Source organism: Bufo gargarizans, chromosome 5 (assembly GCF_014858855.1).
Source record: "Bufo gargarizans isolate SCDJY-AF-19 chromosome 5, ASM1485885v1, whole genome shotgun sequence".
NCBI classification, from domain to species: domain Eukaryota; kingdom Metazoa; phylum Chordata; class Amphibia; order Anura; family Bufonidae; genus Bufo; species Bufo gargarizans.
This window is the reverse complement of record NC_058084.1, coordinates 411341939-411359932: the sequence shown is the minus strand read 5'-3', so window position 1 is coordinate 411359932 and position 17994 is coordinate 411341939.

Below are 17994 nucleotides of genomic sequence, written 5' to 3'. Positions count from 1 at the left end.
GGTCATCATGTAGACAAAGTTAATTCAAGCCAGATACTAATGTATTGTGATTGTTCATATGTCTTCTTTTGCTGGGTTGATTCATTTTTCTATCGCATTATACACTTCTTGTTTCCATGGTTATGATGACCACCCTGTAATCCACACAATAGGAAATAATTCCAGTCTATGCGCACTCCAGCTGTCCCAGCCACCAGTGAAGCCAGCACTTTTTCCTATACTGTGTAAGCACGTCGACCACCCAATAACAGTATTTTTTTCACAAACTAAAACATTCAAAATACACTGCTCCAAATTATTATACCCAGCAGAGTTTCAAAACATTTTATAGGTTTTAAAGAACTGAAAATGGTAATTTGTTGCATTTTCAGCATTAAGAGGTCACACTTACTGAAATCAAAGCTTATTTCAATCAAAAACATTTTAACTGGCCAAGTTTCATGTTAATATAGGACCCTTTCTTTGCTATCACCTTCACAATTCCTGCATCCATTGAACCTGTGAGTTTTTGAAGAGTTTCTGTTTGAATTTCTTTGCAGGATATCAGAACAGCCTCCCTGAGCTGATGTTTTGATGTGAACTGCCTCCCACCCTCATAGATCTTTTGCTTGAGGATACTCCAAAGGTTCTCAATAGGGTTGAAGTCAGGGGAGGATGGTGGCCACACCATGAGTTTCTCTCCTTTTATGTCCATAGCAGCCAATGACTCAGAGGTATTCTTTGCAGCATAAGATGGTGTATTGTCATGCAGATGAATTTGCTACAGAAGGAATGATTCTTCTTTTTGTGCCATGGAAGAAAGTGGTCAGTCAGAAACTCTATATACTTTGCCAAGGTTATTTTCACACCTTCGGGAACCCTTAAGGGGCCTACCAGCTCTCTTCCCATGATTCCAGCACAAAACATGACTCGGCCGCCTCCTTGTTGATGTTGCAGCCTTGTTGGGACATGGTGGCCATCCACCAACCATCCACTACTCCATCCATCTGGACCATCCAGGGTTCCATGGCACTTATCAGTAAACAAGACTGTTTGAAAATTATTAGTGTTCATGTATGTCTCAGCCCACTGCAACCGTTTCAGCTTGAGAGCACTGGTTAGGGGTGGCCGAATAGTCGGTTTATGCACAACTGCAGGCCTCTGGAGGATCATGCACCTTGAGGTTTACAGGACTCCAGAGGCAAAAGCAGCTTCAAATACCCGTTTTACTGCTTTGTAATTACATTTTAGCAGCTGCTCTCTTAATCTAATGAATTTGTCTTGCAGAAACCTTACTCACTATGCCTTTATCTGCACAAACCAATCTGTGCTCTGAATCATCCACAAATCACTTCATAGTACGATGATCAGGCTTACGTTTTTGTGAAATATCTAACGTTTTCATACCTTGTCCAAAGGCATTGCACTATTTGATGCTTTTTGGCAGCAGAGAGATCCTTTATCTGTCCCATATTGCTTGAAACCTGTGGCCTGCTTAATAATGTGGAACATCTTTCTTAAGTAGTTTTCTTTTAATTAGGCTCACCTGGCAAATTAATTATCACAGGTGTTCAAGAGTGATTTCAGTGATCCATAGAAAGCTGAGACACAATATCCATGAGTTTAATTGAAAAACAAAAAAATTACATCTTTATGACACTTTATGACTTCTCTTGATATGCATTTCCTCAGGGTTAGCGATAGGGGAGTGTATGTGTAACAAACTGGGTTGGAGGAGCTATAAACTAGCTGAGCGTTGCGCCGAGAAGTGCATCCATCATGGGAATTGCTACTTACAGGATGTAACCCAACCAGAGAGATTTGTTTACATGGTGAAAATGGGTCAGTAGAATCCAATAAAAAAAAAAGAAGAAAAAAGCATTGGGAAGATGTAAATTAGGTAGGCAACATTTGAGCATATCTGCTTCTATTAATCCCAGAAAACTCCTTTAACATCTTTTGTTCTGATGCTTCAGCACCATCCTGCATCAGAGATATGTGACAGTTCACATTATTGACTTGCCACCTGCTGCACAGCAAAGAGGAGTGAAACCAATGCCAGAAAACGACAGTGCCCACAACATTATCAGCTAGTTAAATTGTTCCACTTAACACAATGCAACAGCATTCTACAAACATTGGGAGAGATTTGTCAAACTGGTCTAAAGTAGAACTGACTTTGCTGCCCATATCATCCAGTCAGATTTCACCTTACATTACAGCTCCTTTGGAAAATAAAGGGTGGAATCTGATTAGTTGTTATGGGCAACTAAGCCAGTTCTACTTTAAACCAATTTGATAAATCTCCCCCATTGGATGTATAGCGTGTAAGTTTTATTAATGCTACACTCCTCAACATTGAAATTGCAACACTAAGCAGGGCAAGCTATAAGGTTATACAAATCAAGGAAGTAGCAGGTGTCACTTAGATGTGCAAATCAAATTTTCAAGCACATAGCTCCAATCTGTGACATGTAGGAGGGGGGTAAAAGCCAGATTGAAAGAAAAGTTTCTGAGCCACACAAAACCTCAAACCTTGGATCAAGTTATGTGGGATGATCGTGAAATGCCTCCTGTTTGTCTGAGTGCCAGTTATTACCACTTGTCACAATCTGAGAGGGACTGAAACCTTGAACTGAGAGACCTTGGTTTATTACGCTGGCAGATCAATACGTGCCTATACTGAAATGTAAGCACTGCTCAATGTTGATTGTCCCAGTAGTTGGGAGAAAAATGACAAAGTGCAATGACAGCAACTGGTTCTCAGAGATAAACCTCTGCACGGACAGATTGTCTCATTAGAAAAATAACATGTAGTGATCCATTCTGTACTGCAAGTGAAATTTTAGTTCACATCCCAAGCCTAGGGTCGCAAACATTGTCTGCACAGATCATCAGAAGGCATTTAAACGACATTGGCCTACAAGCCTAATAACCAGCTACAGGTTTTCCATTGACCTCACAGCAAAGATTATTATGGTGAACAGCAGGACGGTAATGGAGGCTGGAATGTAGGTCAGTCTTCTTCAGTAATGAGTTCTCCTTTTTTTTTTTGGAAGCAATGATAGCCAGAGATTGGTCTGGAGACCATGTGTGCAATGCCATGAAGAGGCCTTCACAAGGGAATGTCACACTGGTCCTACTCCCGGGATTATAGTGTGGAGTGGCATAATGTATGGTAGCTGGACCCCTCTAGTCTTCATTTTAGTTACACTAACAGCTTTTCTTCAAAATATCTCAGGAGCCCTTTTTCAACGGGACAACGAAAGATCACATAGGTTCCCGTTTATGGTCTGATTTAAAACATAACATTTATTTTATCTTAATTAAAAAAAGTGTAAACGGGAAGAAAAAAGAAAAAAGTTATTGAGATCTCTACTCTATATCCCTGTATATTGTAATTTGAGGAGCACTGTTGTCTGGTGTTGCTTGCCTGTCCCTACGTTAAATGGTATTCCCTATAAACACTTCACCCTGCCGCTTGTATCCGCATACTAGGTGCCTGCAGTGCACTGAGATGCGGACACGAAGTCACAGTCGCACTTATCCTAAAACCTAAATTGCAGCTCCCCCGATATGTTTCGCTACAACTGTGGCGTCCTCAGCGGAAAAGGAGCTACTATCAACTTTATATCAACTGGTTGATAGTAGCTCCATTTGCCCTGAGGACGCCACAGATGTGGCAAAACATGTCGGGGGAGCTGCAATTTAGGTTTTAGGATAAGTGCGACTGTGACATAGTATCCGCATCTCAGTGCACTGCAGACACCTAGTATGCGGATACAAGCGGCAGGGTGAAGTGTTTATAGGGAATACCATTAAACGTAGGGACAGGCAAGCAACACCAGACAACAGTGCTCCTCAAATTACAATATACAGGGATATAGAGTAGAGATCTCAATAGTCAAAGGACAATTAGCCGGAAAGCTGAGAACATTACAAACATCTATTATCCCCAGATAGTGAGAGATACATATAGGGGCATATTGTTCTGCTGCCAAAGTATATCCCAAACAAGAAGCTATACTATCCCAGCCGCACTCTAGTTTAAACTTTTTTTTTTTTCCCCTCCCGTTTACACTTTTTTAATTAAGATAAAATAGAAGTTATGTTTTAAATCAGACCATAAACGGGAACCTATTAGCCTTTTGGCTATTTGAACTGAAATCAAATTACATTATGCACAAATGTAATCTACATGCAACTGCACGTACTTCTATACTGTCTGAAGGCTGAAGTAAGCAGTACTCTTTATGCCCAATCTAAAGAGCATTTGGAGGTTTGTATTTACCGTGTATGCTCAGTCTAATACATAAGTTACTCCTATCCCTTAAAGGGGTTATCTCACTTCAACAAATGGCATTTATCATGTAGAGAAAGTTAATACAAGACACTTACTAATGTTTTCTGATTGTCTATATTGCCCCCATTATACACTGCACGTTTCCAGGGGTTATGACCACTCTCCAATCCAGCAGCATCGGTGGTTGTGCAATATTTTAGCTTGGGTAACACTAAGCCATACTGACACGAGTGATCTCCAGCCGAACATATTGGATATCCAGAGATTACTAATAGAAGATCCATTGTCAGCATTAACTCAGCCAGCCATGTAATTACTCTGGGCAGCATTAGAACAAATTTTTGGCGGGAAAATGATCAGTAGAGATTACATTTTTCCTGTTCAATTTTATTGTGTCTCCCCTTTCTCCAAAATATAAATATCCTAGACCTAGAGGTATCTGAGAGCCATTCATTTCTTCCTATTTCATAGGAATACGGTCATGTTTGACTCAAGCGGCTCAAGTGAATTCTCTTTTTACTAGTTTGCTGTAAGATCTGAAAACTACCACATTTTTATGGTGGTGTTAAACTAATTTGGCCTACATACCTCTATAGCAGTGATGGCGAACCTATGGCACGGGTGCCAGAGGTGGCACTCAGAGCCCTCTCTGTGGGCACCCACACCCTAGAAAAAGTCCATGGTGTACCAATATGCCTTAGACTTTTCCTGCCATTCAGCAGCGCAGGGCACAGTATGGACAGCACAGGCAGCACATGGAATGTAGGCAGGCTATTGTAGATAAATGATAAAGTACATGGAAGATATTCTATATTGTATTGTAGTATTTAAGGTAAATTGCTGTGTTGGCACTTTGCGATAAATAAGTGGGTTTATGTTGCAGTTTGGGCACTCGGTCTGTAAAAGGTTCCCCATCACTGCTCTATAGTGTATCTGAACTTTGGAATTGTATAAAGTATCCATTGTAATAGCACTGTAGGAAAAACATTATTACAATTTATGCTTGGAGTCTGATTAAAGATCCGTAGCGTAGAGATTTGAGGTCATGTAACAGCTCACCTATCCAGGTTCCATTTGTAACCCCTTGATCATGGAAAGTAGCTGCTAATACTGAGGATTAGAAAATCTCTAATGACCAGACCTTAATTGGGAACATCAATCTTAATTGTCTCTTTAATAAGGTGTACAGCGGCTAATATAACAGTCCAACCCTCTTCCATTTCCTTTGTTTTAATATAATATATGCTGACTATATTTTTTTCATTAAAGAAGAAATTACTGCTAGTTCACACCTTTTTTTTTTTTATTATATATAGTATTGCTCTTGTAACTGTGTTCTTTAGTGGGTTGTGCTGAGCAAAAATTATCCAATCCATGGGGATCCCACTGCTGGAAGCCAAACTGATCAGAAGGAGAAGGGTCCGTTGTGTCCACTACATGAGTGGTGCAGCTATTGGGAATATGTGTTGCCACTCCATTCATCTCTATGGCACTGCGGGACATACTGTACCTGATTGCTGTATTCGCCTTCCCTTTGGCAGTCCCAAGATTCAGTAAGAATGGAGCATCAGTGGATGTGCCCTATTCATACAGTGGGGGTACAGGATCCTTATTTTCATGGTTGATGGAGATCCCAGAGGTTAAACCCTCACCGATTGGACACTTATCCCCTAACCTGTAGACAGGGGAAAAGTTAAAATCTTGGCAAAACCCATTTAATTAGTAAAAAGTAGCTCTTAGGATCATGTAACATGCAGTTCATTCTTTCACAAAACTACTCCATCTTACTGGTCTGTACTGGAGAAGTTACCTTCAAAATGATGCCCCCTTCTCTAACAACAATTCCTTCTCTATTGACTGAAGCTAAACTCCACAGACTCCCTGCTCTGCCTACCTCTATTCCTAGTGTACATAGCACTGGTAATAGGGAGCTTCTTTTCTAGACTTTCTGGTTGAAATAAAAACGGAAGCAGCTAAAATGGAAAAGAGGACATGGGCAGGCAAGGCAGGAAGTCAGCGACCTACAGCTTCAACCAATAGTTGTAAATTACTGAGTGATATCACAAAGGGGGTGTAGGTCTGGCAAATGATCCTGTACAGGCTAGGAACGTACATTAACAGTATGTAAAAGGGAACCTGTAATGAGGAAATTAATTGATAAACCAGGCACAGTGCCTTGTAGAACTAACTCAACTGAAAGTAAGGATACCTTTCACATAGTGATCTGTTGCTTCATTGTTGAGACAAGGCACTGTAGAAATCCCCATGAGAAGCAGGTGCAGAGGATAGGAGTGGTAGTGGCCCTGATGAGTTGTGTCACAGTGTACTCCCTCAGGCAGTTGCTCCTTGGGGTTCGGTGCAGTGGAAAGATGGTTTGAAGAATCAGGCCAGAAGTAAAAGTATAACAGGCTCTCTTCACTTAGTGCAAAATATAACTTGTGGCACATCTAGAAGTATTAAGCACAAAGTCTAGTTTCTGGCACCAGATGTGGAGGTATGGTGGCAGGTTGTGTGGCAATTAAAGGGGTTCTCCGGGAATTAGGAAAATCTAAATACCTCAATATTACTGTATTCCAAATAAATTCCCAAATGCCGTTCATTAAATATAATGGCTCGTTTTGTCTGGGAAGCAATCAGGGGAAATAAAATGGCCACCATCCTATTACTACACAAACAAAACCTATCCTAATCGCACAGCAGGACAAGTTACTTCAGATCACTGAGCTAAACAGCTGCCTCATCCTTCTCTTTGCTCTGCTTGTCATGGATTGTGATCCTGAATACAACTGATAAGATCCTTAGCCGAATATCACACACATGAAGTACAGAGAGGATGGAAAGGACAGATGGTGGTTTTGGAGACTGCATACAAGTGCTGTTGCTCATTAGCCACATCCCCACCTCCTTTCTGTACTTCATGTCTCCTCATGAACTCCATTCCTACAGAGATTCAGCTGAAGATCATATTAAACTGTACTGAGGAGGATTAGGCAGCTCTGTAGCTCAGTGTTGTGAAGTAACTTGTCCTGCTGTGTGATTAATACAGGTTTTGTGTGTGCTAATAGGACAGCGGCCATCTTGTTTCCCCTGATGATTGCTCCCTAGCTAAAATGAGCTATTATAACTAATAAAAGGTATTTGAGATATATTTATGATAAGATGATATTTAAGTATTTTCATTTTCTTAATTCCTGGAGAACCCCTTTAAATGGCACTAGCAGCTATTTGTGGATATTGGTGTCCACTCTGAGATACAGACTTGAAGTTATTATGGCCTGGTGATTGTTATAGATAATAGGTGACTGACCCGTTTTCCCTCACCAGCAGCAGGGTCTGGGAAACTGTGATTTTGCTGATCACTCAGCCGACTTGCCACACTAAAGCTTCTTGGAAGCAGTGTTCTTTATACTTGCAATTTCCCAAGAGTAAGAATCACAAAGGAGAACTGGATATGGCACCTTGGAGTAGGAGCTCTGGCATGCGCTTCCTACCTCTTCTCTGTCTAGACTCAAACTTCCCCTCCAGGCAGGAAATAGGACTAGCCACTCTTACCAAGAGGGGAAGAACAGGGCGGCTAGTCCTGTTCATGCCAACCATTACAAACCATACTACATGACGGCAGAACATAACATAACAATACAGTGCATAGAAAACTATTGCAGATACCCCCAGGTCTAGGGTTCTGCAATACTTTTAATCCATACGCAAATGAGCAGTTAAGTGCACCAAAGGTGGGTCCAAGCCACAATGTGCACTCTTGTCCCTGCTGATTCCTCTACCAGCCAAATTTGTCTCCTTCAATGACAGGGTCAGGTTCCTGCATAATCATCACACCTGGTCCTGTCAATCATAGAGAGGGAGAGGTAGAGAAAGCAGGAGGAACAAGGGTGCAAGGAGTTGCTTGGAACTCATTTGCATATTGATTACAATTACTTTTTCTCCAGAATGAAGCAATGGATCCCTAAGGCCTCTTTCACACGGGCGTGAGTTTTTTTGCCCGGATAAGAGCCGGGTGCGTTGCGGGAAAATGCGCGATTTTTTCTGCGCAAGTGCAAAACATTGTCATGCGTTGCACTCGCGTGAGAAAAATCGCGCATGTTTGGTACCCAAACCCGAACTTCTTCATAGAAGTTCGGGCTTGGGATTGATATTCTGAATATTATATTTCTTTCCCTTATAACATGGTTATAAGGGAAAATAATAGCATTCTGAATACAGAACGCATAGTAAACCAGCGCTAGAGGGGTTAAAAAAAATAAAAAATAATTTAACTCACCTTAGTCCACTTGCTCGCGAAGCCGGCATCTCCTTGTGTCTCCGCTGCTGATGAACAGGACCTGGGATGAGCTGCTCCATTAAATACAGGTTAAGGACCTTCGATGACGTCACTCCAGTCATCACATGGTACGTCACATGATCTTTTACCATGGTGATTCACCATGGTAAAAGATCATGTGATGACCGGAGTGACGTCATCGAAGGTCCTTAAGCTCTATTTAATGGAGTAGCTCACCCCAGGTCCTGTTCATCAGCAGCGGAGACACAAGGAGATGCCGGCTTCGCGAGCAAGTGGACTAAGGTGAGTTAAATTATTTTTTATTTTTTTTAACCCCTCTAGCGCTGGTTTACTATGCATTCTGTATTCAGAATGCTATTATTTTCCCTTATAACCATGTTATAAGGGAAAATAATAATGATCGGGTCTCCATCCCGATGGTCTCCTAGCAACCATGCGTGCAAATCGCACGGCATCCGTACTTGCTTGCGGATGCCATCCGATTTTCACACACCCCATTCACTTCTATGGGGCCTGCGTCACGTCAAAATCGGAAAATATAGAGCATGCTGCGATTTCAACTGAACGCACAAGTGATGCGTTAAAAACATCGCTCATGTGCACAGCCCCATAGAAATGAATGGGTCAGGATTTAGTGCGGGTGCCATACGTTCGCCGCACGGATCGCACCCGCACGGAAAACTCGCCCGTGTGAAAGGGGCCTAAGTGAAAGGTATCATTACATTCAGCTGAGCTAGTCCTGGTATAACTGTAAATTTACGGTTGACAGATTCCATTTACGGACCTATAGTATATTGCACAGAACACTTCCAAACTTGCATTGGGAGAATAGAGTGAAATATTGGCAGTCCCAGTACATTAAATAACCCCAGTTGATCTTTTACTAATCACTTTTTCCTGAATTTTAAAATACCCCCAACATTAACCTGTGTACAGTACCTACCAAAAGGATTACAGCAAAGACTATTGGTATAGTATAACAGTCTTATTATCTAGTACTTAAACGGTTGAATATAGAGTTCTCATTTAGTGCAGGGGTGACCGCACAGGTTTATTGCATACGCTTGACACGAGCTGTATGTCAGTAAATATTGTTGCAGGCAAATCTGTTCCTTTTGCTCTCTGTGAGTCACCAGCCTTGGGTTTTCCATTCTCCCATTAAGACGCTTTCCATGTGTCATGCAGTTACACACTTTCATTTCATGCTGTTAAACAGTAGAGATTATTTTAAGCTCAGTATAAATATCCATTTTCACCATTAAAGGGCATCTGTCAGCAGATTTGTATCTATGACACTGGCTTACCTGTTACATGTGCACTTGGCAGCTGAAGACATCTGTGTTGGTCCAATGTTCATATGTGCATGTACTGCTGAGAAAAAATATGTTTTAATATATGCAAATTAGCCTCTAGGAGCAACAGGGGCATTGCCGTTACACCTAGAGGTTCAGCTCTCTCTGCACTTTGATTAACTCTAGGAGAAGCCTGGGCCAGGCATTGATTACACTGCCTGCCATTGTCAATCAAAGTGCAGAGGGTGCAGCAGAGCCGGTAAGCTCCAGTATAGGATTGTACACATCAGGGCTTTTTTTCTCAGAGAAAAGGTGGTGGAACTCACCCCCCTGGCCACGCCCCCTCCCTTGGCCACGCCTCTACCAACCCCTAGGACCGCCCCTTAAAACCGCCTCTTTAGAAAACAGGGATGCAAGTAAAAAGGACGCCCACTAACACACAGCTCCTTTCTCTATCTGCAAATCTCCATCTCCATCTCCATTAGTGAGCCTCTGTTAGAAGCAGTCCCCTCCAGGCCCCAGTATAGACTACAAATGAGGGCTAATGGGCCATGTAGAGGGGTCTTTCTAGCAGAGGCTATCTCAGTGTCCTTTAGAGAGTGTGTTCGAAAGAATCCCCTCCCATTAGAGACTACAATGGAGTCTAATTAGGCCTGGAGGGGGGTCTCTTCAACACTCTGGTTCCTATTCACAATATAGCAACACAACATAGCTCGCTGATACCTAGGCCAAGTTGGCTCCTCTTACCTCAATTATGGTTGCTGGCTGGCAGGCTGTGGGCTTGCTGGCTGCGGCTGGCAGGCTTTGGACCTGGCTGGCTGGCCTGTAATCCAGAGAGGGATTGTAGAAGCTATGTAAGTAGTCATAAAAAACAGTAGAAGGGCCTGTTGGACAGTGGACGATGGTTATTTGGAGGTTGGAGGGAGAATAACTATTGTGAGAGGACACATGTCTGGGCATAACTACTGTGAAGGGGGCACATATCTGGACATAACTACTGTGAAGGGGGCACATATCTGGGCATAACTACTGTGAAGGGGGCACATATCTGGGCATAACTACTGTGAAGGGGGAGGCCCTCCTTCAGTGAATGGGGGACTGCTGAAAGGGGTTAATAACTACTGTGAAGGGCCTAGCCGTCTGGGCAACCCCACAGATCATCCCCCACCCACCTTTTACTTGTTCCACTGATCCGCTTCTTGCGGGCTACGTGGGCATGAGTTCAGTCACTTTGGTGCGCAATCCCATCCTGCGGCGCGTGATCCTGCGAGACCTGTGAACTACAGCGGATCACGCGTTGCAGGACGGCATTGCACACCAAAGTGACTGAACTCATGCCCGCACAGCCCACAAGTAGCGGAACAATTACAAGAGGGGTGGGGAATAGCCCAATTAAAAAAATATTTTGAACCAAAAGGTGTGCTTTTGGTGGGTTTTGAACTAATGGTGGTCTGGTCTGTGGATGGCACTGTTATGGGGGCTCTGTGAATGGCACTGTTATGGGGGCTCTTTGGATGGCACTGTTATGGGGATCTGTGGATGGCACTGTTATGGAGGTTCTGTGGATGGCACTGTTATGGGGGATCTGTGGATGGCACTGTTATGGGGGATCTGTGGATGACATTGTTATGGGGGCTCTGTGGATGGCACTGTTATGGTTATGGGGGCTCTGTGTATGGCACTTTTGTGGCTGTGGGGATCTGTGGATGACATTGTTATGGGGGCTCTGTGGATGATACTGTTATGGGGGATCTGTGGATGACATTGTTATGGGGGCTCTGTGGATGCACTATTATGGGGGCTCTGTGGACGGCACTGTTGTGGCTGTGGGGATCTGTGGATGACATTGTTATGGGGCTCTGTGGATGATACTGTTATGGGGGATCTGTGGGTGACATTGTTATGGGGGCTCTGTGGATGACATTGTTATGGGGGCTCTGTGGATGGCACTGTTATGGGGGCTCTGTGGATGGCACTGATGTGGCTGTGGGGATCTGTGGATGACACTGTTGTGGGGGGGATCTGTGGGTGACACTGTTGTGGGGGGAATCTGTGGGTGAAACTGTTGTGGGGGGGATCTGTGGGTGACACTGTTGTGGGGGGGATCTGTGGGTGACACTGTTGTGGGGGGGAATCTGTGGGTGAAACTGTTGTGGGGGGGATCTGTGGATGACACTGTTGTGGGGGGGATCTGTGGGTGACACTGTTGTGGGGGGGGATCTGTAGGTGACACTGACTTACATATAGCACCTTATGCTATATAGTGTCATCCACAGACCCCCCCCCCCATAACAGTCAGTGCCCCTGTGAGCATCTGGTGAACTTGAACTTGTAATGGCAGCGGGGCCCGGTGCAGTCACTGTAGGCATTATTAATTTAATAACAGATTAAATAATGCTGCATTATGTAGGCCATTTTAAACAACAAGAGAAATCCTCTGTGATTCTACGATCCTCTCCCTCTGTCTCTGACTACTCACAAACTCAGTAGCAGGCAGGCCGGGCGGCAGCGCAACTCACTGACGTCACGCGCCTGCTCCTCCCACTTTATGAATGAAGCAGGCAGAGCAGGCGCATGACGTCAGTGAGTTGCGCTGCTGCACCGGCCTGCCTGCTACTGAGTTTGTGAGTACGGAGACCGGAGAGGATCCCAGAATCGCATAGGATTTTCTCTTGATCACAACAGGGTTATTTTATTTGCAGAGGTGGGCGGACGGCCATGAGGGGGCGGGGCGAGTCAAAATAGGTGGCGGAACGCCGTTCCGGGGCGTTCCGCCAGAAAAAAAGGCCTGGTACACATCATTATTCTCAGCCCGAGTGTCTCCGTTCATTAATTGGTATCTAGTAGGCCAATGGGATGTTGTTTAATCCAAGGGCTCCAGTGACCGTAGAGTGAGCCCAGCAATTTCTTGCAAATCGCAATGACACGTTCATAGATACAATCGTAAGAGAGCATATCTTCCACACAATGTAAATTGGTGGCGTCATGTGATTTCCAGCATCTGGCTATCAAGAGTTTTTGACACTAGCAAGATATGGCATATCATTTTCCTAAATTTACAAGGGAAATTCTCTACTCCCAAAGAGATTAGTGCCAGTCCGGAAGATAATGTTACTAGAGTTAACACCAGGAAGTCCCAAAATATATGAAGTAAGGTCCCCGTAGAACGTTGACACCTCCAGCATCTACTATCTACATTTGGAAATATGTGAGCTAATCTACAGGAAGCATTTAGCATTGGAAACAACCCAGTAACTTTTTAGGCATAGGTATGGTCAATGTTCTAAAATAATATAAGATTTTTGGTAGAATCATCATCTTGTTAGATGACTATATGGCCCATCCAGGAGAGTTCCATCTTGGAATATCTATCTAGATCTGACTGTAATGAGGTAAAAAGAGGGTCATAGTTGCTTGAGAGTAGTGATGAGCGGCAGGGGCAATATTCGAATTTGCAATATTTCACAAATAATTTGTAGAATATTCGTCATATATTCGTGAATTCGCAAATTCTTTATTATTTTCTTGATTGCGAAAATTGGCAATGTATTATTCGCGTAATGCCTGCGCAATACAGGCGTGAGTCACTTTTGCTAAATTTTCCAAGCTGCTAGAAGTTTTCTGAGACTGGAGAAAATGGTTGGCACGGCAGAATACTACAATAGCTTTATATGCAGATAGAGTGCTCCAATATATTCGCAATTGCACTAATCGGCACTAATAATATTTTGGCGCAATACATGAAACTTCACATTTTAGCAGGTCTGACTACATATTACTGATTGGTGCACTATGTATTGTTGTGACATCACAGCACTATGTATGTAGCATGTATGTATGGACAGCAGAACCTATCACACTACCTAACACCCTGCACTGGAACCTAACAGCTACACTATATCACAATCTAACCTACACTGACTATCTCTCACTAACTATCCGTAATATATATATATATATATATATAAGCTATCTAACTATCTATCTGATGTAGTGTGGAAAGCACAGAGCACAGCAATTCCACTGCTCTCTCTCTCTCTCAGAACTTTAAAAAACTGTAGAAAATGGCTGCTGGGGAGGTTCCTATATAACAAGGGGTAGGCAACTTTCCTATTGGTTGCTAGGGATGTTGCTAAGACATTGCAGCCTTCTCATTGGCCCACAAGCAAGAAGCAGGGAGGGATCATGGGTTCAGATGAAAAAAAAAAAGTTGAATATTAAAAAATACGAATATATATCACTATTTTCTAAATATTTACGAATTCTAGAAGTGCCAATATTCGCGATTAATATTCGTGATTCAAATATTCGCGTCCAACACTACTTGAGAGAAGTCTAGACAAGGGAAAGCTCAGCTGGATTCCCAGATATGTTATGGAGGAGGTGGACCATGGAATTATATGTTGTAAAAAAGGCAAAACTCACATAGCCAGTACCTGAGACTTGTCCTCATTAATCTTATAGTAAGAAACTTTCCCCAACATTGACAATTCTGAGATGGTATTAATTAAGCACTGTCTGGCAATAATAATTGGGCACTATACATTGGAATTTTTAAGCACTTCATGGCAGTAATTATAGACACAATAGAGTGCTATTTGGGAAGTATCATTTGGGTTATGCATAGATGTATCTCAGCACCATATGTGATATAGCTTTTTTGTTTTTCTTAAATATTTAACTAAGCTTCAGCTTTTTTAAACGCCATAAGGGTAGGTGGTAGCTAGAGAGGAGCACATCAAATCTAAATGAATCAAAATCATCTGGAATTTCCCAAAAATTGGGATTCCAATTCTCTCCCCTCACCTTCTTTAATCCTTTCTTTAGTCTGATAGTTTCTTTAAAAGTCTCACTAGTGTTGATCGAGCACCAAAGTGCTTGGGTGCTCTACTGAGCACCCGTGCACAATGGAAGTCAATGGGAGAACCCAAGCATTAAACCAGGCACCCCCTGCTCAGAAGAAGAGAGAGTGTCTGGTTTTCAAAAAGAATTATGGAAACAGCATGGGGAGGACATCTGGATGCATCTTTGACTCCTATTACTTATGACATACAATAGACAACCACACAACAGCTATATGCCAAAAGCCAGGTATGTGCAAGCCTACAATCTATCCATGAGACAGATACAGTCAGCACACCTTACATTGCCAGCCTTGTGCACTATGAGACATTCAAAACTAGCACTCATCTGACTGAGAGCCAGTAAATATCAAAGTTGCTTCATATCTGTTGGATGGCTTGGGTGGATCTGCTCACCTAGATCATTATCATTAGGGTGACAAAAAGTTTTCTGATTGTCCTAACATAAAATTCAATAACCTTTCTATACAGTTTTGTCATGTAAACTCATTTGCACAAACATGGACATATGGGGAAGACATGCAAATGAGCAGAATCTGCCTATTTGCATGTAATATTTGCGATACAAATTTGCGATTGCAATATTCGCAATCTACACTACTGATGAACAGCGCCATCTATTGGATTCATAATCTTGTTATAAGACTATGAAACCAATAGATGGCGCTGTTCATGAGTCAGGAACAGTGCCATATATTGGATTCATAGTCTTGTCATGAGACTATAAAACCAATAGATGGTGCTGTTCATGAGTGATGAACAGCGCCATATATTGGATTTATGGTCTTTTCATAATACTATGAATCCAATCAATGGCGCTGTTAATGAGTAGTGTTGATCGCGAATATTCTAATTGGCTAATTCTGCTAATTTGCATATGCCCACGATTATGCAAATGAGTTTACATGACAAAACTGTATACAAGGGTTATTTAATATTATGTTAGGACAATCAGAAAACTTTTTGTCACCCTAATGATAATGATCTAGGTGCGCAGGTCCACCCAAGCCATCCAACAGTTATAAAGCAACTTTGAGGCTTACTGGCTCTCAGTCAGTTGAGAGCTGGTTTGGAATGCCTCAGACGGGATTGAATGTTTACGAGTAATAGAACTTGATAAGAAAGTATGCAATAAAGTCTGATGATGATGGGATAGAATGTTTATGAGTGATAGATTGTAAATATTCCTATCTGAGGGGAAAAAATTGCTGGTTTTAAATGTCTCATAGTGCACAAGGCTGCCATTGTAAAGTATACTGACTGTATCTGTCACATGGATAGATTGATGGCTTGCACATACCCGGCTTTTGGCATATAGCCTTTGTGTGGTTGTCTATTGTATGTCATAGGTAATGGGAGTCCAAGATGCATCCGGACATCCTTCCCATGCTGTTTTAAAACCATTTCAGTGGTGTTTCCATCAATGTCTAACCTTTTTCTGTGAATTAGACACCCCCTCTTCTTCAGAGCTCGAGCACCCGCAGTATTCGGCCAAACACTGCGATGTGCAGAGCATAGCGATGCTTGAGCTGAACACTAAGTCACATAAATGATAGTTCCTTGTTGCTGATTTAATAGTCCACTGAACTGAAGAGGAACTGGTATCATTATTTGTTTTTGACAATCTCTGTGACTATGTACTGCTGTATGTTACACCTTTCCTCGCTAAAAAGATTTTGGACAAAGAAAAATGCTTGATCCTTTCCCAAATATTTGCCAAATATCCATAGAAACATAAAACATCTTAAATATTACTTATTCTGGTTTTGTTTTTATATTTCAGAAGTCAACAGTAGAGCAACAGGTTGAAGACCACTGTATTAGAGGCTGCAATCACTGATCATATAGCAGGTCTTATAGAACAGAAGTAAAAGACAGCCAAAGCTTACAATCAGTGGTGTCACCAGGGGGGGGCCAGATGGGGCCACGGCCCCCCCTACATTAAGCTGTGCCCCCCCATGTGCCCCCCCATGTGCCCCCCCAACTAAAATGTCCCCCATTCATTTTGGTAATAGTTGGTCTATGCTGCGCTGCTGTGCACTGTGTAGGCACTAGGCAGCCCTACCGGACATCTTCTTCACATCTGATGATCTGACTGAGTCTCGGACTCGGTGCAGTTGCGGTCTCACTCTCTAGTCTCCACCCACCGCCGGAGCGCCGCGTCCCCGGCTACGCCCCAGCCCCGCCCCTGCCCCCAGCTCCGCCCCTGGCTCCAGGACCTGACCGGTTGAGTCAGACTCAGTCAGACTCAGGGCAGTGAGACGAGCTGATTCTGATTCATTCATCTACTGGCAGCAGCTGCTTAAAGTCATTTTTTTTTGGGCAACTTAAATTCCTTATAATGCGATATATTAATATATAATTCTCTTACTCATTTTGGTTGGGTAGTTTCTTAAAAAAACGGACTTTTATAATATGTAAATGAGCTCTCTACCAGCAAGTAGGGTGGCTACTTGCTCATAGCAGCCACATCCTCCTTTCATAAAGACGCCCCCTCCTCATGTTGATTGACAGGGCCAGCGAACGCGCTCGTCCTCTGGCTGGCCCTGTCTGCGTTCAAAATCTGGCGCCTGCGCTGTACCAGTCTTCAGTCGGCGCAGGCGCACTGAGAGGAGGATGCTCGCTCGGCCGCTCCATCCTCAATGCGCCGATGACGTTACATCTACACCCGGCGCAGGCGCACTGAGGAAGAAGCGGCCGAGCGAGCGTCCTCCTCTCAGTGCGCCTGCGCCGACTGAAGACTGGTACAGCGCAGGCGCCAGATTTTGAACGCAGACAGGGTTAGCCAGAGGACAAGCGCGTTCGCTGGCCCTGTCAATCAACATGAGGAGGGGGCGTCTTTATGAAAGGAGGATGCGGCTGCTATGAGCAAGTAGCCGCCCTACTTGCTGGTAGAGAGCTCATTTACATATTATAAAAGTCAGTTTTTTGAAGAAACTACCCAACCATAAGTGTCATCCACAGATCCCCAGGCAGCTAGGACATGTTGAAATCTGAGTGATTGGGGTTTTTCTTCCCTATTGCGGTTTTAGGTATTGGGTAAAGTATCGCAGCATTTCTAAGAATACTTATGTAAATGTATCGTTGTTGTAGCTGCCCCCCTACTTTTGTCCTGGCCCCCAGTGTGCCCCCCCAAAATTTGAAAGCTAGAGACGCCACTGCTTACAATTATAACAAATAATTTCACAAAAGTGCTGACAAACAACTGGACATCTGCTTTATTACATTTCCAGGAAAGGTTGGCTGATTCGATCAATAATT